The sequence below is a fragment of the Tamandua tetradactyla genome, chromosome X (assembly GCF_023851605.1).
Source record: "Tamandua tetradactyla isolate mTamTet1 chromosome X, mTamTet1.pri, whole genome shotgun sequence".
NCBI classification, from domain to species: Eukaryota; Metazoa; Chordata; class Mammalia; order Pilosa; family Myrmecophagidae; genus Tamandua; species Tamandua tetradactyla.
In genome coordinates, this window is record NC_135353.1 from 115,662,978 (window position 1) to 115,686,963 (window position 23,986).

A 23,986-nucleotide genomic window follows, 5' to 3' on the forward strand; every position below is an offset into this window, starting at 1 on the left:
CGGATTAAAAGAAAAAGAGTGTTTATTGAGGGCTTACTATGTGCCTAAAAGAGTTTGTCCCTATGAGCTCACTGTGGTCGGCGCCCCTATCATGCCCTGCCCTCCATACCTTGTACTCACTTGCCCTTTTGCCCCCCACCATCCATTCTTCAAAAGACAAATGGAGAGATCGCTAATTTTTTAACGTAAATCAAATCAAATCACGTCACCCTGCAACGGCTTCCATCGTGCCGGGAATCAAAATCCAACTCCTTGGCGACACTACCATCCTCTAAGGTTGGGATTGCTAGGTTCTGAATGGCTCAGGCGCGATCCCCTGTAAAGAACCTGGCTTCTGAGGGCGCCCTCCCAAGGGCCAGGGGCGGGGCTTCTAGGGTAGGAGGTGGAGCTTCAGTTCGAGTGAGCAGAGGGCCGGAGGCGGAGGTTTTCGATAGAGAGCGAGAGAGCCGAGCAGAGCTGGAGTAGGGCTGTCTACCCGTCACTCTCCTGCGGGCCCCGCGGAGCCATTACCACCGAGGTGAGCGTCCACCTCCTGAGCGTGGGGCAGCCTCTGCTCGCGTGGCCCTACTCGGCTGCCCGCGGGTGGGGGGTTCTCACGGGACCCTTAGCGGAGGCGGCGGCCTTGGGGAGGCTGAGGTAGAGGCTGGTGAAGGGGCCGGGCGGCCTGCCTCAACCCTCCCTCAACCCCGCCTCCTCCCCCTTTCCGCCTCCCTCCTCCCTCCTCCCTCCTCCCCCAGGCCTCGGCCAGCGCCAGTGGAGAGCTAGCCACATCCTCCGGGGCAACCGGGCCAGCGGCCGTCAGCGGGGATGCGAGGTACGGGTTTTAGCTGTGGCCAAGTGGCTCTAAATAGAAAGTAGAGGCCGGGCCTTCGACGTTTCTCTTCACGGGTTCGAGGGAGGCCCCCTCGGAGGGGAGGGTCGGGCAGGCAGGCAGGGAGATTTCACGGTTAACTACTAGACGTTGTATATATATATATATATGTTTTGGTATCTAAATGGTACTATACAGACATACATTCATTTCGGCTAATTGCTTTTAAAAACTTAACAATATGTCTTGTGGATTTCCTATATCAGGAAATCTAAATTTATCTCAGTTTTTAAACAGATGCATTGTGTGATTGTACTACAATTTAACCATTTCCCGATTGATGCACATTAGCTTGTTTCCCTTTTCTCTGGGGGGGTGGATATTACAAGCAATGCTAATGAATGGGTTTGTATACATGTATGTTTTATGCACATGTATGAGTATTCCTGTAGGAGAAATACTTAAAAGATCAGTCAGTGGGTCAAAGTGTATATGCGTTTTGGGTTTTGATAGATTTGTCCAAATTGTCTTCCCAAAAGGCTATACTAATTTACAGTCCCCAATATTATGTGGAGTACCCATTTCTCTATGTCTGTGCCAACACGAAATATTAACAATGTTTGTAAATTTGACAAATTTAAAGAGCAAAAAGTGGTATATCGTTTGCATTTGAATTTCTCAGGTTGCTAGTGAAATTGAACGTATTTTTATTTGTCCGATGACAAAAATAGGCAAATCTCAATAGTCTATAAGCAATAAGCATTTCGAAAATTCAGCACTTAAAAACTTCCCATTCGCATTAGTAAGAAAAATGAATAAATATACATGGACGCAAACTACAAAACTTTATTGAGAAATATAATAAAAGAACGTTTGCATAAATGGAGAAAGATAACATGCTTCTGGATAATAAGAAGGCTCAGCTTTATATTGCTGTTCATTTTTCCTGCGTTGATTTACACAATTGATGCATTTTTAATAAATATACCAAGTTTTGGGAACTTAATATGATTCTAAAGTTCATCCGGAAAAAAAATGGCTAAGAATACAGAAAAAAATTTTAAAAGATAAGTAAAGATGGAGGTATTTGTACTACCAGTTATTAAAATGTACTCTAAAGGAACAATATTTAAATTAGAATTGACAAAACAATGCCCTAGAATAGAAAAGCCCACAAATCGAACCAGATTGGATCCCAAGATTTATTGGAGAAACATTGTTGGCTAGACGTGGAAAAACTGCCATATTAAAAGCTTCAAGCACTCACTCCCCCCGCGCCCCCCCCCCACCCGCCCTGGAAGCTTGAATTTTCCTTTGAAGGCAGACTCCTTTGTTTGGAGAAAACCAGTTTATTGGGTCTTTTGGTTATGCCAAGGCAAAGCTTCAGGAGTTAAAATTGGTGGCTTTGGAGCTATAGAACTAACACTACGAACCTATAGTTAGATTAAGATGGATTCAGGTTAGCCTGCAGTGCGGCGAGAGGAGTCTGGATATGATCGGTCTTTTAATTTTTTTCCCCAACTAATGGGAAAAATGTTATGTCATTGTTTTCATTTGCATTTGCATGCTTATTGTGAGATTGAACATCTTTTATGTGTTAGTCCAGGATAAGTGATTCCTGCAGGCAGGTAACAATGGGGAACCCATTACTCCCCTTCCAGAATGGAGTTTGGCTAATTATTTCAGCCTTGCCCGGAAGTGTGAGAATAAACAGGTTGACTTTTTAAAATTTCCTCTAGCACTAGGCTCTAGACACCTACATCGGGGGCGGAGGCAGTTTTCAGGACATGGCCGAGATTTGGCGCTGAGCTGTGTCATCGCGAGGTTTGGCAACCAGCTCCGCAGTGGGTCGGAAACCTCGTGGTAGGCGAGATCCCTGCAGGACGGGAGGTTCCTCCCTTCCGAAAAACTCCCAGTCATTTTCATGAAACTCCGCCTCTCTCCTTTTTTACGAGTGTGGTGTGCAGTAGGTCTCGCGAGATCTCTAGTCTTCCTAAAGGCGAGGCGCGGGCGGCATCCTGCGGTGAATTCAAAGGTCTCGCAGAGGCTAAAACGTAATATCGCGATAGTTCTCACGGCGCTTGCGGGAGCCGGCAGCGGCAGTTGGCTCCGCCCCCTCCGTGATCCGTGAGGTTGTGCGTCAATTTGCTTTTAGCTTTGCGTAGGGTGAGAGCGGAGCGGTAGCGAGTTCGGCGTTGATGGGAGGAGGGGTTTGGGAAGGGCTGGGCTCCGGCTTTTCGCGTCCGGTAGGGGTTCTCGCGGGATTGCGCGGAGGCGGCGACGGTTCTGTTCCGGATTGCAGCAGCCGCGGAGGCGGCAACGTCTCTGGCTTGTGCTGTTCTTAGCCGGTGAGTTCTCGCGGTAGCGGCGTTACGTCCTCGTGGGATCTGTTGGCGGTGGCGAAGGTACCTCGCGAGTTGGGGGGGGGCGGTGGACAGTGACTAGGGTCGGTCCTCCTGCTAAGATGGCGGCGGAGGCTGATGTCTGTCCGGCCAGAATCCGGGGCTGAGGTGTGCCTATCCGCGTTTGTGACGTTTCTGGGGTACCAGACATTAAAGAGGTGACGATTGCCAAGGCGCCGGTAAACCGGACCTGAGCCGAACATCGCCCTGTCTCTGACTGATTGAGAGGACACCATTTCTCCAGCCTTATCCGCGAGTGGGCTGGCCTTTTTGCTCCACCGATCGGTCAATATCTCACTGGTCACCACCGCTGTGGGCGCGGGTTGGGAAGGGTGGGGTGGAGAGGGGGAGTCTGGAGTTGTTAGGGAGTAAGGTTGAGGGTTGTTAGGTTTGACGGTGGGGGAGAGGGAACCAACCAACGTTGGCTGCATTTTGAGGGCCTGCCTCGGTTCTTTGCTCCTGCAGCAGCCCGGATGAATCACTTAGTTTTTCTTGAGGTGGGTTTTAGTCCCCCGCCTCACGTCTTCTTAGAGCTAAGGTTTAGGGTCAAGTTCTGACGTACTCCTTCCTTTTCTCCCCTAATTTCATCGCCCCGCTGGAACTTCCTTATCTACATGGATAGTTGAGGCTCATACTTAGGGTAGCCAGAGCTTTTTCCTGTCACTTGCTCCCCAGTTCTAAAGCATAGTGTAGCCTAAGCCCCCTAGCACTTCCCGTCCCCCTTTTCCATTGCTTCCCTTGGCGCACGCGTTAAATAGACCCTATCCCTTTCACTGTATTTACTCCATCTTTGTGGATGAGGCCACAGTAACCTTCCATTTCCTCAGGTCTTCACGCTTATATGACCCTACAGGCACAGGGCACTGATTTCTCCAACTCTGCACGTCGGTAGACCACCGCGAAACAGTTAGTGGGGTCGGTAGTTGGAGGAGTGCAGTGTTCCCGGCTTTTTCGTGGCCATTAGCTGCCCCCTCCTCATAGCTTCTCTCCCTCAAATAAACAAAAAAGCCGTGGAGGATAATCCTCCAACGAACCAACTTTCTTTCCCTCACCATCCTGTTTCCTCCATCACTGCCGTGCAACCCCCGGAAACTGCTCCTTTTCCCTGCCTTGTTCTGGGTTCCAGCAACCTTTTGGTCTGTGGACCTCTATCTTTACTGCAAACTGTCTCTTACATGTGTCTCACTTCTTAATCCTTCTATCCCCCACCTTTACCCCCCCTCCCGTACTAGTTTTTCCATGAGCCAAATCCCTTAGAGAGAAGATACTCTCTTGTCCAGTTCCATGTAGATTTTCTCTTTCCATGTACTAGGAATTAAATAGCACTGATAGATTATCCTCTGCCCCTCAAACATTGCACTGTTCTGTATTATTTCTCTTCGACCATTCGCCATTATGTGACTACCCCCATTTATATAATTCCCTATCCTTTGTTTGCTTTGTAGATGAAATGTTCAGCATTTAGCCCCAATGCTGCATAAATTTAGGAGACACTAACATTCCCCAGTCATGGGAAGCAGCCTGGAATAGTGGAATGATTGTATGCTTTGGGTTCAAATCAAACTTTGTGATCTTGGGCAAATTACTTTTCAGATCTTCAGTTTCTTCGTCTGTATAATGGGGACAGTAGTGCCTATATTAAAAGGTCATTGTTGGAGAAAATTGGTAAGGCATCTTGTTTGTGGTAGGCAAGCTCTAAGTTGTAGGGTGTTTTTGGTGTAAGATTGTGCTGACAGTGGCACCTGTGTACATACATAGTAGTTTTATGACCTGAGAAAGAACAAGTGATTTTTGTTCCTTTAACTGTACATTTTTAGTACATTTCTAGGCCAGTCCTTTTGTTTTTGTAATTTTTTCCCCTGCCCATAGGTCAAACACTCCAATATTTTATGATATTTGGATGTGATTCCCACTCTATGTTACCTTCTACTGATCTAGGAATTTAAGTGCAAAATCACTACCCTGGATTGATCACCAGCCATAATGTTCCTGTCAAGAACCACACCTAGATGTTCTGCCTCTTCAAAGTGGTGCCTCCTCATCCCTTGTCTATTCTCTGCCACTCCTTCAAAGGCACTCTGCCCTGTCATTCTCTCTACAAAGTAATAAAATTTGGTGCCATGCATTTCACAGTAGAAAAGGGTACTTCTGTCACTTTCCAAGTACTCATACTGCTTTTATCCCACCTCCTTTCTTTGGTCCCTCAGATTATTGTGGGGTTCTATTTGGCACATCTTACCTGAATGAATAATCTGAGAGACAGTTTAGAAAAGTTGTTTGAAATACCAAGCTTTTTTTCCAAAGTGAATTATTGTCAGTTTCTAAATACACATTTCCTGTAGTGGTTTTGCTCTTCTGTGTTTTCTAACATACTTATTAAATACAAATGATTGTACTCAATTCATCAATTTAGAGATTGTTTTCTTTATTGTTAGTATTTTTATCGAAATGAGTGCTTTTTTTTCTAATTACCTGTCTGGTGATGGATTATGAAGTAGGTGGAACAAAATTTACCTAGGATTAAAAATTTACTATTGATAACTATGTGTGGACTCTAGTTATAAGCTGCAGGGTTTGCTTTATTTAGTTTAAAGTTCTATGGAGTAGTAGAATTTCCCCCATTTCCATTGGAGGACAGGAGATCACTTTCTGTTTTGAGATTTTGCCTTGTGCCTTTTTACAGTAGTTCAAGCTGTAAACAGAAATTGACTAAACCTCAATTTGACTCTTGTCATTCAGAAATAGGATAGATCTGGGAATGAGAAATAATCTAGTTGTGTCTTAAAAATTTTTATCTATGATTGGTGATACTAATTAAAAACTTCATCTAAGATTCAGTGGTGTAGTTCAAACTGAGTTTGCAGTATGTTTTTATCTTTAGTCTCCGGGTAATGGCCAAAAAACTTGTATGAAGGTGAAGAGTTTTTATTTGTGCGAGTGCTTTACAAAAATAATAAACATTAAAAATTTACTTATTATCAGTTTACAGTGATGTTATAGAATTGTCTAAAATAAATACATTTCTCTAGGTTGAGAACTGAGTTTTAGGGGTATTTGACTGTTTTAGATTAGAAGTATTAGAGCTCTTAGTTCTAAATTATTTACTGCTCAAAGCAGGTCCTAAAAAATGCAAATTGATATGTCAAAGGGCTATTGTTTCAGAAATAACTGTGATTATGTTTGAACATTGATATAATGGTTAACTTCCCCACCACTTAATAAATGTGTATATTATCTCTCCCCTGTCTTTTTTTTTTTTTTTTTTTTTGGTAGGTACTACACTAGTCTGAGTGAGTTAGTGCTCCAGAGGAACCAGCAGACCAACTTGGTCAGGAAGGTTCGGAAAGCTGTTGGAGCAGTGATTTGGCCTTTCCCACCAGGATGAGTATGATTGGTTGTGATTCTAGGTTAGTTTTGTGGGTAGGGTAGTTTTTGTTTTTTATTTTCTACAGTGGAGATGATAAGGCTGTATATTTCCATTCTGTGATTGAGCTACTTTGGTTTATTCCATTGTATGAATTTGATGTAGCACTGGTTGCTTATTGCTTTTAAGTGGACCTCATTACTGTATCAGAGGGAACCATTTAATTGAATTCTGTCTGTACATGTTTTTAAAATCACTCTAAGCAACATTGAAAAACTAAATAATCTAACCATTTCTTTTTTTAAGAGTTATGAAAATGTTCAAACATACAAAAATGGAATAGTGTACCCATCATTCAGCCTTAATAGTTATCAAGTCATGACCATTTTGTTTCATCTATACTTGTACCCACTCCCTGATTATTTTGAAATAAATCCATGAGGTCATAATACTTTTATTTGTAACATTTATTTGTATCTCAAAAAGATAAGGACTCCCTAAACATAATCTCAGTAGTATTATCACAACTAAAATTTTTAAATTTCATCACATATGAAGTTGGTGTGCAAATCTCCCTGATTTTCTCAATTTTTTTTTAGTTTGTTTGAATCAGGGTCCAAAGTTGGTCATTTTATCACAAATGGTCACTGTATCTCTTAAATCTACTTTAATCTGTGGGTTCCTTCTCTTTTACTTTTTTTCTTCCGATTTATTTGTGAGGGAAATTGTCCTATAGAATTTCCTCCACATTTGGTGATTATGTTTTAGTGGTTGTGTGTAACCCATTCTTGCTAAGACTCTGGAGAACTCCATTATAACGAAATAATGTAAATAATCTCCTGTATCCCAGTTGCTGGCCTAGGCACTATCCCCAAATAACTAGTCATGGATTCCTTTTCCTGTGGCAAAGCATGATTTAATTGATATCTGATTTCAGTTCCATGTCTTGGCCTAGCTTATTGCTCCACATGAAAAGTAGACCTCCTGGTAAAAGAAACTAATGTTTCCTAAATAATGACCTGATTGTGCTCCTGGGGTTTTTTCATACATGTTTTCAGTTGCCTTTGATGGTTATTTTTATACTTTCTTATAGTGTTACTTTTTTATTCTTTTGACATTTGTATCAGCTGCTCTGACCCATAATATCTAAGCTATTATAACTTAGTGATAAGTTACTCTGGCTGTAATAGCTCTTAAAATTGCGGTACTAAAACACAGTTTTTGAGAGCTTCTATTTAATTTAACATCCTGATTTTCAGCTATTATATTCAGCCATATATTTTTCATTTTACTTATCCTGGAAATGATGTCCCCTAGCATAAAGACCTTTGGTCTGCTTATTTCTTTCCTTGTGTATCATTGACCATCTTGGGGTCTGTTGTATGTCCCTTCCACCTGTAATTCCTCAGATGGAAATCGAGTAAGTTAGACTCCAGCCATTCTTTTACTTAGACACAAAGGCAGATATTTTCATAGCAGCCAAGGGGGAACAGGGCAAGGTCACTTGTGCCTACCTTTAAGATGAGAGTAATCCCAAGTTGAAAGGCAGAAAGGTCACTGCCGAAGGTTTTTGAGGATTTGCATGAAATATGATTGTGAATCACCAATCCTGTATATCGTGAGTTCAGGCCTTTTGATTCATTGTTCATTGATGGAGAAATCAAATTGTTAGTTGAAAATTTACTAAGTCTTAAAGTGATTGGGGGAAGTGGTGAACAATTGCAGTGAAGTCCATGCATTTGATAAAAAATGTTCGAGCTCATTTTGTGTGTTTTAGCACCGAAGATATAGGTGTTTACCCCTTTCCTAAGTTATTTGAAGTTAGAAAGGTTACGTTAGGTTACTTAAACCTTCTAATCCTGAGTTTGTGAAAGTAGCATAACTGTAGATAATTGGTACAGAGCTTTGCACACAGTAGGTATTACAATATTTGAATTGTTTGCACAAAATCTTTAGAGTTGCAACTTGACAATGGAAACACTGTATTTTTTCCTTTTGTGTGTGTTTTCAGCCATGGGTCCAAGTATTATTGAAATGTCAAGCTTGGGTTGCTTTGAAAATATTTAGCATTTACATTCCATGTTATTTCTCCTGCAGGTAAAGTTGTTGAAACCTGGTGTGTGGCTGTGACCATATCAGGCTGCTTTATCATGATCTCACCATTTATAAGGTTGATAGTCACAAGCTCTTGGGCTCTCAGTGTTTTGCTGAATTGTTCTCTGACTTGTTTCCTCAATGACTGGTTACCATATGTTTATGTATTAGTGTCAAGGATAATTCAGCTCAGGATTCTTTGGAAGTCCTCTCATTTGATGTGTCATAGCGGTCGAGTTGCTAAAACTTGATGTACTTGTTGACCAGCTTGGTCTGTGTTATAGAAATGCTTTCAGATAATGAAGGAGTGGTTGTTCTCTATGTAAAACAACTGTAGGTTTTGTTTGGGCTGTTAAAACCTGAGCATTTTCAGCTTTCAGATGCCTTAAAAATTTTTGTTACTGATTTGGTTTTAAAAATTACAATAGCGACAGTCAGATTAATCCCCAGAATGATTTTACAGAAAGTTGAGATTTGTTTTACCTTCATACGAATGTATCATTAAATGGAGATTGGCATTGTGGATCAGATTCAGTTTGGACTGCTGATTGGATTAATGGATGTTGGGTTAGCTGTATGTTAGATCTTCAATCCCAAGATTTTGATTCTACAGTTCTGAGATACTGGAAGAAAGCAGTTTTTCCTTTTTCAGTAATCATTAAATGGTGACTAAAAGGAAGTAGGAGTAGGAAGATGCAAATTATTCTGAAATTACCTTTTACTATGATCACTTAGATTTAAAAGATTGGTAAATTTGACATAGTACCATGCATTTATGTACTACCTTTAGCACAACTCAGGTTTAAGTCCTTTCATTAGAGAGCAGATAATCTTGGGTATATTGTATTTGGTGTCTGCTTAGAAGAGATTTTGGAAAGTTGCTTTGATGGTTACATTATTTGCTACAGTTTTCTTATTTATCTATCTTTATAGTAAGGCATATTTCTCTTGGTATTTGCTGAGTTTATGCATGTTAAGTGCTTAGAAGGTGATTCAGAAACTTTAGCAAACATCAGAATCATCTAGAGGGCTTTTAAAAATACCAGTTGCTGGTCTCCACTCCCAAAGTTTCTATTCCTTGGAAGGGGGGTACTGATAATTTGCATTCCCAACAAGTTCCCAGGTGATACTGATGATGGTGGTCAGGGACTACATTTTGAGAACCAGTGGTATAGAACAAAGAGTGTGGTGCTGCTGTTCAGCAGTACCTTCAGCAAGAAGCAATTTTGAAATATCCTCTCTTTCAGTGTTTCTCGAATTGTAGTCCACAGATCAGCAGTATCAGCATCACCTGGAAACTTATCAGAAATGCAAATTATTGTGCCCCACCCAGTCTTTGCTTTATTTTAAAGTGTATCTTGGCTTAAATGGGATATCTTAGACTTTCTACAACAGCTTTATTGAGATAATCACATACCATATAATTTATTCTTTCAGTGGTTTTTATTATGTTCACAGAGTTGTACAACCACTACCACATTTTTAGAATGTCCTTCCTCACCACCACCATCACCCCACCCCCCTCTCCCCCTCAGTGCTTGGCAACCACTAATCTACGTTGTCTCTATAGATTTTGCCTATCTGGGCATTTCATATACATGAAATCATATAATATGTGGTCTTTTCTGATCTACTTCTTTCACTTAATGTTTTCTAGGTTCCATGTTGTAGCATGTATCAATACTTCATTCCTTATGGCTGAAAAATATTCCATTCTGTGAATACATACCACATTTATCCATTAATCAGTTGAAGTACATTTGGGTTGTTTCCACTTTTTTTTTTTCACTATTATAAATGTTGTGGCAAACATTTGTGACAGTTTTTTGTGTGGAGATTTATTTTCATTTCTCTCAGATATGTATACTTACAAAGTGAAATTATAGGGTCATGCTAACTCTATGTTAAACTTTTTGAGGAGCTGCCAAACTGTTCTCCAAAGTGGCTGTACCATTTTACATTCCCTTTAGCAATTTTGAGGGCGTCTTAGACTTTTTCTTTAAATTAATTTAGGGAACATTTGGGTTCCAACCTATACATAAGATGCTTTGCAAGGGTGGAGATACAAAGTTGCAAGACCATGGAACCTACCTTTTAGAAGCCGTCACTGGTAACAGTTATGGCTTTTGGTGGTGATGGGGCAAGCAGATTTTTTACTCATATCTTTCCAAAATTTGAATTTTGAATCATGTTAGCTTTTCAAGTAAGTAGATCAAAGTGTAAAAAAAATTAAAGAACACTTCTAATTCAGGAGATTAGGTGAGCATAGAGATACCTCTAGTATAGGGTAAATAGGATAAACACCATGAAAGAGCTAAAAATTGCTGGGAATGAATGCCCTGAGGAAAAGAGAGTTCATTCAAGTGGAAGAATCAGGGAAGGTTTTATGGTAGTTTGAGATGGCTCTTGAAGGCTGAGTTGACTTTCCATTCAGAGCCCAGTTTGGTCATTATCGGTATAAAAAATGTAGAATATAAATCTGGAAAGATAGAAAAATGAAATATGACATATTATATTATAGGGCCAAACGAGATTAAGTTGTGGTAGTGGAAGGAAAGGAGCAATTTTAGATAAAGGTGACCTAAAGGGTAATTTGAAAAGCTTGGGGTTTGGGAATTTCTGGTTTTAAATTGAACTTTCCCTTGTTTTTCTCATAGTCCTTTCTTGATAATAGCAAGGATTGGCAAAGATTTGCAGAGATGCCAAAGGGTGATAGAGGCAGTAAAATCACTGGCTGCTAATAACATAATGTTGTGCACCTTTAATGGGTAGTAGACAGAGGTGGCCTTAGTATCTGTGGCCCCTGACAGTGTGCGGTCATGTGCCACTTTGCTCAGAGCCACAGGGAATTACACCAGGCCTATCTTCCTTGGAATGTCAATTTTGCTTGATACTTTTGGAGGCAAAATTAAAGAATAATGATCATTTAAAACATTTCCAAATTAAAACAATTATGAACTAGAATGCAATTTTTTAAAATTATTTTTATTGTAAACCTTAAACAAACATACAAACGTTCTTGACATATAAACATTCTACACATGGTGTACAATCAGTGGCTCACAATATCATCACATAGTTGTATATTCATCACCATGATTATTTTTTTGAATATTTAGAATACAGTTTCAATGTCACTAGATATTTCCTTGTGTTGTAAAATGGAATACAGATATGGAAAACCACCCCAGAACAAATTTATCCGTTTAATACATTATTTTAAGGCAAACACTTTAATTAAAATCAAGAAGTAGAACCTTACCTGTCACCCTAGAAGCCCATCCATGTGCCCCACCCCAATCACAGCACCTTCCCTCTGGAAAGCATTTACTATTCTGACTTTAAAGTAATCACTTTGAATTCCTTTATGGTTTTATCACGCAAGTGTGCATTATCATTACTTTGTTCATCTTTTGCAACTTAAATCTCTACAGCTTTCCTCCCCTCCTTTCCTTTTCCTTCTATCTGTTGAATAGGTTGTTTGACCTATAGTTTCATATTTTGGTGATTGCATACTCGAGAGTTCCTCTCTTTCCTGTAAATAAGCAGCTTCATCCAGGGCCTGGATAAAATTCAAGTTCATTTCTTTTGGTAAGAACATTAGTGGTGGTATGTTCATTCACAGCATTTATTATGTTGTGATGACTTGGATTTTTTTTTTCATGTTAATAGCATGCAGCTCAACACTCAGTCCTTTATTGGATGTTCCTGAATGGTGGTGTTCTAATTCTACTATTTTGTTTTCATATAGTAGCTGGAATAATTTTATAAAGAGATATTTCCCTTTATGCTTTATTTGGTTACTCAGTGATGAAGTTTTTATAGGTAATACTTGATTATTTTTGTCTCGTTTTTAGTTTTCAAGATAATGAATTAGTTCCTTGTCATCCTCAAAAGGTTACCTTTTTTATACATCTGTTACTGTGAACTCATGCTTTTAAAATGTAATGGATTTCCTACAACCTCCAGATGGGTCCCTGGTCCAGATAATCCTGAAACCCAAAAGGCCCAGCCTCTCCAGAACATCAGCTGGTTCCATCTCCCTACCCCATATTACTGACAGCCCCTTCCAAGGTGAAAAAGTTACAATGGCCATAGCCTTAACGTCCCTAAAGAGTGGGATAGAAAGATCCAAAGGTGATGATGGAGTTATACAGAGAAGGTAAGGTTTAACAAACAAATATGATTGCTAAATCATTAAGTTGATATTTCTTTTAGTCCCCAGTATCTTAGAGCAGTTAGAAGTAAAAACCTGAAATTGTGGAGTTGTAACCCATACCAAACTCTGAAATTTGTTCTCCAACTAACGGTTGTGCTGTGCTTTGAAATTTATTGCTTTTTTGTATATATGTTATTTTTCACAAAAAGTTGATTGTGATGATAAAAAAAATATTTATTCCTTCTAGCCTCCTATGTTCTGGAGCAGCTAGAAGGAAAAATCTGAGACGATGGTATGGTAGCCCATGACAGACTCTGAGATCTGTCCTGCAATTACTTGTTGAAGAATGCTTTAAAAACTATTGCTTTTTTCTTTCTTTGCTTTGAATATATGTTATATTGTACACTAAAAAAGTTTTTAAAGAATGTAATGGGTTTTAGTCCATTGTAGTTCTGACCCTTAATGAAGTTCAAATTGTGTGCCCCCTTTGGCCAGTGTAATCTCTTAAAAGTGGCTTCTGATTGTTCTTGGTGTGACCCTAGTATATCTTTGATAGCCTCCTTGCTTTCTGATATGTCAAGATGTTTTAGCTCATTCTTGTGCATTTCTTCCCCAGTCTGGGTATCAATAATGAAATTAAGATAAAAGGTGAGGTCTCAAGAAATTTCCTCTTGGTCATGGGCAATTTTGAGCTTCCTACCAAATCCTCTGTTTCTCTTTCCACTTAACCTCCATCTGTCTGTCTCTTTATGCTTCCCTACTTTCAACGTGGATTTAGGTGGAAAGACTTGAGAAGCCTTGATGTAGTAGAACAAGCATGGCCTTCAGAGCCAGGCAGTTCTGGATTTAGGAACTGGTTGCTTATTAGTTATGTCACTTTGGACAGATTTACCTAACCTGTCACTTGCCTCATCTGGAGAAAATGATCTTCTTCAGATGGGATTATTGAGATTGAGAAAATGTAAGTACTCCATAGATAGTAACTTATTTAATAAAATATTTTACTTAACCCCTCTAGCATCTCAGAGGTGGGCATTCAGGATAAAGTGGTGGCCAGTTAGTAAAGCTCTTTAGGGCTCTATGGGGTCGTTAGTGGTGGGGAGTGATGAGGTTCGTTCTTTGGTCTTTGGGGAGCTAAGACTCTGGCCAGTGATACCTGAATGTTCCACAAGGGTAGTTTTCATTTTACCAAGCACATTCATGCCCTCTGAAGGGTCTTAGCCAGTTCTATGGTGAAATGCATCACATTGGTTGGCTTGGTCTCCCTTCATCTATCTACATAGCCCTCTACTGTTCAAGATTCTGCTGTAACCCAGAGTCTTCCTAATAGTCGTCAGTATCGCCACCATTACCATATTTGTATAGTACCATAAATAGTGAATCTGTAAAAGAGGTAAATATCCCCTTTATCATTTTATATATTATCTAAGGTACTTAGGTTAGTACAATGCCTGGCACATAGTAAGTGCTCAGTACGCTGGAATCATTGCTTATGTTTTGTTAATACTATGATATCTTCCTTTTCTCTCTAATGTCTTACCTCTTATTTACTTCAACAAGCATTTACTGAGTATTTCTAAGTGCAAGGAACTGGGAACATAAAATGAATGAGACCTGGTTTCTGCCCTTAAGAAACCCACAGTCCAGTTAAGGAAGAAGCAGTTATGTAAATGACATCATGTTTCAAGTTCCTTGGCCTTTTCCTTTGTGTCATCATTTCTTCTCCTGTTCCTGTCCACGTATCATAAGCCTATTGTTTTTCAAAACCCTCCTTAACTCTGCTTTCCCCATTCTTGAGACTGCTGATATATGAGAAAGCCTGCAGTTATCTTCTATGAACACAAGGTAATATCAAGAAAAACTTTGTGCCAAGGTTGGATTTCATAGTGGCACATGTGATTGACGCTGTGATACCTGTTGATGGTCTTTAGGTAGACTTACACCTGGTTCTTCAGTCTCCTCTGTCTTGTTGCTTTAAGCCTTCTTTCCTCCCTGCCCCCCAAATGTTTAAGGAGGTTCCTATATTCGGTTAGTGATTAATCATATATGTAAAGAGATACCTGTACTTCAAAATACTAGGAGTTGAATGGGCATAGGGTATATTGGTAAGTTTCCATTCTTGCATCCACAAAATGGTAATAAAAAAACCTACTTCAAAGATTGCTGTGGGCAATAAAGTGAGATGATGTATTTTTAAATGTTTAAATTATAGAGTACCAGTCAAAGATAAGGCCATTGTAATTTATGTAAAATAAATGCTTAATAGCTAGTTTATTTATTTTTTAAATGGGGGTGATACCTCATTCTTTCAACAAATATTTATTGAGAGTATACTCATTACTGTCAGATACTGGAAACATAAGGATAAGCTACTGGAGAATGGAGGACATCATAGTATAGTAGGAAAGTTAGCTTTGTAAATCACAAAGGAATCAGTGCAATAATAGATGAGTAAACAGGAGGATGTTTGACTGTCAGCAATTTTGTTAGCATTAAGCAAGATACATGAAAAGTACATCATAAACTCAAAAATGTTAATACAAATGAATTAGTGTGTATCCCAAATGAATCAAAGCCTCAACCGTATTTCCTCACCAGACTTGTACTTTAGATGTGTTTAGTTCTTTAAGCTAGATTTTATGAGTTCCTTGAGGGTGTTTTGTATTCCTGTAGTAGAGTACTCTTGAAGGTAATATTTTTATCTAAAAGGATTATTATCACAAATTTTATTGTCATATCCTTTCACCATTAACATTTTGGTGTGTTCCCATTTTACTGTTAAGAGTAACATTTAAAGAATGAGAAAAGGACCATCCAGTCAAAAATTTAGAGACAGGCTTTTTTTCCAAAATAGCAACTAAAAATGTCTGATAACAAAAAATGATTCCCAAACTAAGAATCAGAAATACAAATTAACACCATTGCTATTAGATTAGCAAAAAATAATTTGATAATACTAAGTCATGACAAAAGTATACTACCCACAACTACTATAAATTAATACAGCTGTTTTGGAGGTAGTTTTGGTGGGTTGCAAAACAGTACATATATGATACCATTTATATTTAAAAAAATAGAGCAAACTGGTGTTTATTTGGGGGCAGTGATCAAAGGGAACTTTAGCTTTTTATGTAATTTTACATTTCTCTTTCTGAGAAATAAAAGTATACTGAAAAGTACAAAGAATAATACAACAAAACCCCTTTCCTTACCCTCTCACCCATGAACTGATAATTTTTTACTTTTGTTTTTTCCTCAAGTCTTTGGTGGGGGGGGGGTATAAAGGGGAAATACCTTTTAGTACCCAATATCTCCCTCCCCCTGCAGTCATTATCATGAATTGCTTGGGTTTTTATACTATGAGAATGGACTAAATTAGTCATGTAAGTAAATGCCCAAACCATGCAACATTGACTCAAAAATCTATTATTACTTGAGTAACAAGTTTAAACTTGAGTAACAGTTTAAAGTTTATACATTAGAATGTATAAACTCATTTAGTAAGAATGTTTTAGGAATGGGACTTTTTCCAAGTTATTTGCTCTTTTTATTGTAACACTTGTTTAAAAACACTTACCTAACTGTATTTTTAAGTTTCATTCTTCACGATTATAGAAGTATACATGCTTACTGTTGAAAAATAAAGATAAGTCCCCAAATCCCCTGAAATCTCACCATCCCGAGATAAATACTATTAACATTTTGGTATATAATATGTTCTTCCTAGGCTTCTGTGCCATTTGTAGCATAAACATTTTTATGGAAACACTTTTTAAAAATGTAGGTCATTACCACCCCCTCCAGCTTTTTATTACAAAAGTTTTCAAACGTAAAAGTATTGGAAGAATAATGCAGTGACATCTGTTTGCTACCACCTAGATCCAATAATTGTTAAAATTTTGCCGTAATTGATTTTCATGTACATGTGTTTAATTTTTCTGCATATGTGAGATAAGGATAATACTTAATACTTAAATCTTTCAGCACATGTCCTAAGAAAAAAGACATCTACAATACCACAATACCATTATCACACCTAGGGGATTTATTTTTCTTAATATTATCTAATTTCCAACCCATATTCCCAGTCGTCCTCAGAATATCTTTTTATTTATAGCTCTTTTCTCAAAACCAATATAGAAATGGTATTTTTTAATATGCTGTTCCCACTTAATATATTGACCTCTGTTCCATGTTTTCTTGTGTACTCCCTGTAGCATTTTTAGTGACTGCCTTATATTCTGTTGTATGCATGATTCGTAATTTATTTAACCAATTCTCTATGTTCAGACATTCAAGTCTCAGTGTTTTGTGATCTTAAACAATGCTTCTAGCTTACTGTAGACATTTGGTAAATAAACATTGAATGAAGGAAGTGACTCCCTTCCCCTTCATATAAGAAAATTACCCCCAAAATAAGGGAAACATGAACGGAGTAGAAAGGTCAGTGAGGAAGTTAAAATTCCAAAGAAAGCTCAGTTTCTATGTCCTTTTAATAGTGGTGGTTACTTTTCAGCATGAAGTCAATTTGGAGCTCTTTCATGACTCTTTGTTTTCATACATAAATATGGATGTCATAAACCTGTAGATGGGCCTAAGTTTCCTGTTTGTAGTATTTTCAAATTAAAGTGGTGTTTTCTAAGCCCATATTTTTTTCTCTTCCTTTTCAGACCTTTAAAATTCCAAAACTAATATGTTTGCTGTAAAAAACAAGTTTCAAACAGAACAGGTATTGTAGTTAAAAGTTAGCTTCCCCCCCAAAGAAAATGACAGTTCCCTCTTATCCATACCACTCTTCAGAAATCTGTAACAATTCACATATGCCTTTTAGCATTTGTATACCATGTGTATCCGTTTTTGTATTATAGCATATTTTCATGTTAGAACATATGGCTCAACGCCATTCTTTTTAATGGCTGTATTGCATTCTAAAGTATGAATCTACCATAATTTAACCATTTCTCATGGTTGAGTCTTAGAAGTAAAATTGCTTCCGGGTCAAAGGGTGGTACCAATTAAAATTTTTTATACATATTGCCAAGAAAAGCTATATTGAATTAACAAACCAACAGCTCCATCAGTGTCTGTGAGGACCCTTTTCTCTAAGCCTTTGCCAAAGGAGGATATTAATTTTAACCAATCTGATGAGTGAAAAATGCCACCTCCTTGCTTTGATTTTGTGATTTGATTAGCTTTGAGTAGTGAGGATAAACAAATGTTTATATCCTCTGCAAATTGCAAGTTCATGTCCTTTTACTTGGCTTTCAATTGGATTATTTGTCTTAATGTGGGAGTTCTTTGTGTGGTAGAAATATTAACCCTTTGTCCATCCTTCTGCAATTTTTTTCCTCTGTTTGCTCTTTATGATTTAGAATTTTTATATAGTCAAATCTGTCATTTTTATTGTCTCTGAGTTGCATGTCTTTCTTTTAAAGACCTTTTTTTCCCACCCAAGATCCCAAGAATGCTTCCTTACATTTTCTTCTGATACTTTTATAGTTTTGCTGTTTATGTTTAAATAATGATGTGAAATAGATGCTTCCTTTTATTTGCATACAAATGGTTAGCCAATAGTTCCTATTTCCCATCCTGGGAAAGACTTTCCTCTAGCTTAGATAATCTCAGCTTAAAAGTAAATTTTTTGAAAAGAGTAGTTTGTTTAAAAATTTTTTTAAAAAATGGACTTTGTGCCAAGTAGAAACAGGCTTGGTTATTTTTAGCTCTTTGGTTTTTGAGAAGAATTCAGATATTCATATTTAATACCTGACATTTGTTTTAGACTGTGGCAAGATTGTGCTTCAAGAAATTTTACTTATATTTTCATTTAATGTTTTTTTGAGATCCAGATTGTCTTAAGATCACCAAGTTAGTTGGTGGTAAAGAACTAGAGTAACTGCATACTGTTCTTTCATTTTCAGCAGGCACCTTTCATTTTGCAGATATAAATCAATGTTTTAAAGCGATAGTGTTCACATTGTTTGGTTTATTTACAAACATTTAATGCCACGCTGTAGTATTGTTAAATTTACAAACAGCTGGTTTTGTCTACATGTCTTTCTATATTTTTTAAAGGCTTTGTTTTATTGCTTTCTAATCAATGAACTGATTTGATCCTCATAACAGCTCTGTGAAGTTGGAGGAATTATTTTCATCCTACTAAAGAAATTTGCTGCCATGTTCATAGTTGCTATAAATACTTGCCGTTTTAAACCAACCATACAAAAGAATCTGTCTCTATTTCTTCTGAATTTGTGTGACCCGCTCAAAACATTTAAGATCCTATTAAACTCTCTGATTCTTTAGTGGCTAGGCCTGCACATTGTTTAGTAAACTATTTAACCTTTGGAGAGAACTATAACAAATTCGAGATTAAGACTGCAGCCTCCCAGTCTCATTGTCATCAAAGTAGAGTTTAGCTTTTTGGTTAATGTCAGTACTTCAGGCTAACAGTGTGGAGATTATATATATGCTGTATGGTGCTTTCCTTCACATGCAGATAATGTGTAGAGAGGTTTGAAAGATCAGCTCTTTTTTTGTTTATGGTAGAATATAGATGGATGGACAGAGAGAATATCCAACATAAGGTTGCTGTCCTTAGATTAATTTGGAGCTAAAAGCAGTAATATGGTTTAGTCTTTGCCAGGCACAATACTGTGAGAGAGAATGTGTTGTTTTTACAGAGGTAACACTGTGATTCAAAGGGTTATAACTTATATAAGTTCATATACCTAGTAAATACTAAAACTGGAAAATTCCAGGTCTGTCTAACTCCCAGGTCTTTCCATTATGCTGTTGGTCCTTGTTTTAGTCTGCTAAAGCTGCCAGAATTCAATATACCAGAAATGAAATGGGTTTTTAAAGGAGAATTTATTAAGTTGCAAATTTACAGTTCTAAGGCTGTGGAACTGTCCAAACTAAGGCATCCAGAGAAAGATACCCAAACTCCAAAGAAAGGGCTGATGAAGTTCAGGGTTTCTCTCTCAGCTGGGAAGGCACACGGTGACATCTGCTAGCTTTCTCTTCTCATTTCTTAAGGCTTCCCCAGGGGCATTTTCCTTCTGCATCTCCAAAGTCTCTGGCTGCATGGGCTCTGTTGGCTTTGAAGCTTTTTCAAAAATGATTCCCTCTTAAAAAGCTCCTGTAAGCAACCCCACCTTGAATAGATGGAGATACATCTCCATGGAAACCATCTAATCAAAAGTCAGTCACCCACAATTGGGTGGGTCACATCTCTATGGAAACAAAAAAGGTACCAAGCAGCAATATTCAATGAGGATTAAAGAACTTGGCTTTTCTTGGGGTACACATAAACTTCAAACTGGCAGTCCTCTACTTCAGTTTGACTTTCTTCCAATAGTATTCCTCAGTCCCTAACTTTAAATGGTTAAAAAAAAAAAAGACCACATGTATGGTAGCAAATAAATAATTACTGAGGTTTCTCCTTCTCTCTATATATCTGTTTCTATATATATAGGTTTTTATTCAGAATCGCATAATTTCCCTCCTTATATAGAGGAGATTTGATCTTCAGAGGTGATACACGTTTCTTTAATAAATCCAGGGACTTGCAAATTGGAGCTGAATAATGCACAAGGGTTGAAATTCTGTTTCTTGGTTTCTCGTGCTGTATTGTATTTGACAGAAGCCTATCACGTGGTGTTTGGGGAAACACTTGCTTCAGAAATGAAAGGGTGAAACATGAAAACGTTTAAGTGGCTAAGCAGATGGTGTCTTGGCAATCATTCTGTAGAGTGGTGGTTCCTAATGTTTTTTTTTTGGGTTGCATATCCCTTTAAGAAGCCGATGAAAGCTGTTGACCCTCTTGCCAGAAAATTACCCATGTATGCAAAATCTTTTATAGAATTTCAGGGTTTTGTGGTGGTCCCTTAATTTAAAGATACCTCTCCACTTATTTTTCTTTGTATCATTAGGAGAATGTCCAGTTGTTGTGTTTGTTTTTATATTTCCAAGTATATATTTTTCTAGACTAAACCACTATACACAAAGACGAAAGCTGGGCTAATTGTTTGACTTTTGCTAAGGGTGTACTTTTACTTTATGCAAACTTAATTTGTAAAAATCCAAGTGTTTTAAAAGGCAGGGGTATTATTTTTGTATTATATAAGAATTCATCTTTGTACTATTGATTTTGTAATTAGTTTTGTTTACAGCTTTGCTTTGGTCACTTGGAAGTTATAATTTAATTGTGTGATTTTTTGCCTTTATATTTCTTTTCTCATCTTCATTTCTCCTGATTTTTTTTCATGTTTTCTATATTTCTGTACACATGGTTATCTCATAGCACCTATCACAATGCCCTGCATATAATGTGTTCACAATTATTTGTTGAATGGAAAGATGAAGATGTAATGATTCTTCTAAAATGGTTTCCTTAATTAAAAGTTTTACCAGGAGAGTTAAATGTGACTAAATTGTTAGCTTTGTTAGACATTTACTGCTCATTCATTCATTTTGCTAAGTGACAATTCCTATAATGGCAACAGGAATGCATAGATAAATGGCACAGTCCCACTCATGCAGAAAGAACTCCAGTGGGGAAACTCATATAAATAAAAAAGATGTGTTGATAGAGAGTATTATAGTGTACAGTGGGGCATAAAGACAGAGTGATCAGTTTTATTCTGGGGGGTATCTGAAAAGGCTCCATAGAGGAGGTGGCATTTAAACTGAGGTAGGGCATATGCAGGGACCAGCCATTTTAGCAGAGAGCAGTATGAGTAAAAGAATCAAAAGTCTTGAATGTTAGGGAAGTTGTAAAAAGCTTGATATTACTAAAGTAAGAGAGGTAATAAGCAGGAACTGGGTCCTCTAGGCCTTGGATGCTGGGTTAGGTGAGTTTGTACTTGATGTAGAGGTAGATTTTGAGTTTTAGAGAGATTGCTCTGACAGCAGTGTGGAAGACAGAATGGAGGAATCCATCTGAATAAAGTCTTAATTTAAGATACTTTAAATCAAAATTTTCAAACATAAAAAAGTAGAAAACAATCTGCTGAACCCCCATATACCTGTCATCAAGCAAAAAAAAACTCCCCACCTCACATCTACTAAATCAGATATTTGTGTGACCAGACATTTTTATTCTTTCAAAATAAGTCTCACAGGTGATTTTGCACAGCTACAGTTGAAAACCTCAGATAAAACTTTTTAGTTCAAAATATAGAAGGAAAAGATAATTTTTAAAATATTTTATTGGAAAATTCAACATACAGACAAACATTCTTGACAAACAAACATCCCATACATGATGTACAATCAGTGGCTCACAATATCATCACATAGTTGTGTGTTCATCACCATTTCTTGAACTCACTGATTGCTACCTGTGGCTCTCCTGGGTGAAATTCATCTATAAGAAAGGAACAGGCAGGCTTTTCTGTGAGCAAGTTCTCAAAATTTGAATAGAGAGGGTATAAAAGGCTGATTTCTTAGCTTTGTATTAGAGATAGGCAAGACTGAAAAAGCACTTGAGATTTTGAAACTGGACATAATAAGATAGGGAATAACTGGTCATTATTTTAATTGATCTTTTGCATCACATCCAGCCACAAATAAGGAAGGGATTGGGAGACAACTCTTAAAGGGTAGTCTAGGATTATTCCACAGCATAAGTTAAAAATATATAGACAAGGAGTCTCTCTCTCTCCTCAATTTGCATAATTCGCACTAAGGCATTGCTGTTTTATTTTTTGCTGTGAAGCTAAGAAGGGTTCCTTGGCCTGCTGCCATTTCCTCTCTAATGGCAGAACTGTATAATAGTTGACAACTTTGGTGAGCCCTTAGTTACCTAATTCTGTTGCCTCTTTATCTCTCTAAGTAATTGGGAGTAGATGACCAGAAGGATAACTCCTGGGTCCGCAGTTTCCCAGGACTTTAGAGGGGGTGATGTGTAGGGGATGTATTCTCAGATACCATTCTCACCTCTGAAGTCATTATTGGAGGTTTCAGATTCTTCCTTGTTATCCCTGCCTTTATTTTCTTTGCTTGATTACAGCACTGATGAGAGGTGCTCTCACATCACTATACCATTACTATATCTAGTGTATCACTAGTATCTCATTACTATACCACACTTATCTGAGGTCTAGTGCTTTCAGATTTTAAATGAGAGTTTCTGCAGATAATTTTTCGATTTGTCTTGAATGATTAAAGGCTGATTTTCCTATCAGTGTTCAATAAAATGTATACCATCGGTCTTCTGGGACCGAAAGTCATGTTTTATTGTAACGAAGGATAGAGAGATTGGAGACAGGGTGGACCATGCCATGCATAGGAAGATGTTTTGTGCACTGTATATTTATGGAGTGAGCACATTTGAGTTTGAATCCAGGCTCTGCAGTTTACGAGGTATGCGGCCACTTTCAGCTTCAGTAAACTAGGGATGATTAATCTTTGTCTCTTCAGGGTGTTATAAGGATTAGAGATAATGCATAATAAAGTGTCAATAAATGTTAGTTTTTGTTATTATGATAAATAGAGTAAAATCAGTTCTCAGAATATCTGTTGGGTGAATATTAATATAAATAATAATAAAAAAACTAGACCATCTGGGGAGGTCTGGCAATCAAATCAGCTGATGTCCCCTTTACCAAATCAGGTATTATGATGTTTGTACTCGTGTAATTAGGGAGTGAATAGTAGGCTGGGTTTTAAGATTCGGTTTACCCCTTCCTGGCATGGTGGATGATCAGCTCTCACCTGAATTTACTTTCAGAAACTAGAAAGATCAAGAGTATCGAGTTGCTAAGACCTTTGCGGTGTAACATATTGGAGTTTAGTGTTTTCTAGCATTCTTTAACAACTGCCATAAATACTTTTCTAGGATTTCAGTGGGAATTTTGCTGATTTTTATTTATTCCCACCCTGATGCAAGTGTACAGCATCTTGTGCTATGTGTACCCTGCCATCTAGAGGTAATCATTGATAATGTTTTTGGGTGTTTCTTCCCTTCCAGGTTTTTTGTTTTTTTTTTTACTTCCCCACCCTGTGCAGACATTTTCTCATTAATAGGGAAATGAAGTGATTGGTACAGGGTACAGTGTAAACACATAGGGAGAGATGCTAATTTTAAGAGATTAGGGAAAGGTGTGTTCTAATTCTGCATAGAAAGTATGTTCAAAACCTACAAAAGTTCATTC

General features: G+C 37.9%; 1 protein-coding gene across 27 annotated transcripts in view; it reads left to right on the forward strand.

The window, feature by feature from the left end:
- The first annotated feature begins 403 nt into the window (after positions 1-403).
- Positions 404-23,986, forward strand: part of HUWE1 (HECT, UBA and WWE domain containing E3 ubiquitin protein ligase 1) — a 172,318-nt gene continuing 148,735 nt past the window's right edge. For 16 of the 27 annotated variants that reach the window (XM_077146786.1, XM_077146806.1, XM_077146803.1 and 13 more), the window contains exons 1-3: positions 404-517; positions 738-814; positions 6,487-6,620. The gene's annotated coding sequence lies outside the window, so the exon portion shown is untranslated. Of the gene's footprint in view, positions 518-737; positions 815-2,197; positions 2,944-2,997; positions 3,217-3,246; positions 3,322-3,352; positions 3,499-6,486; positions 6,621-23,986 lie in introns of those variants that run through there. The other 11 variants (XM_077146795.1, XM_077146790.1, XM_077146792.1 and 8 more) reach the window with 11 other exon arrangements.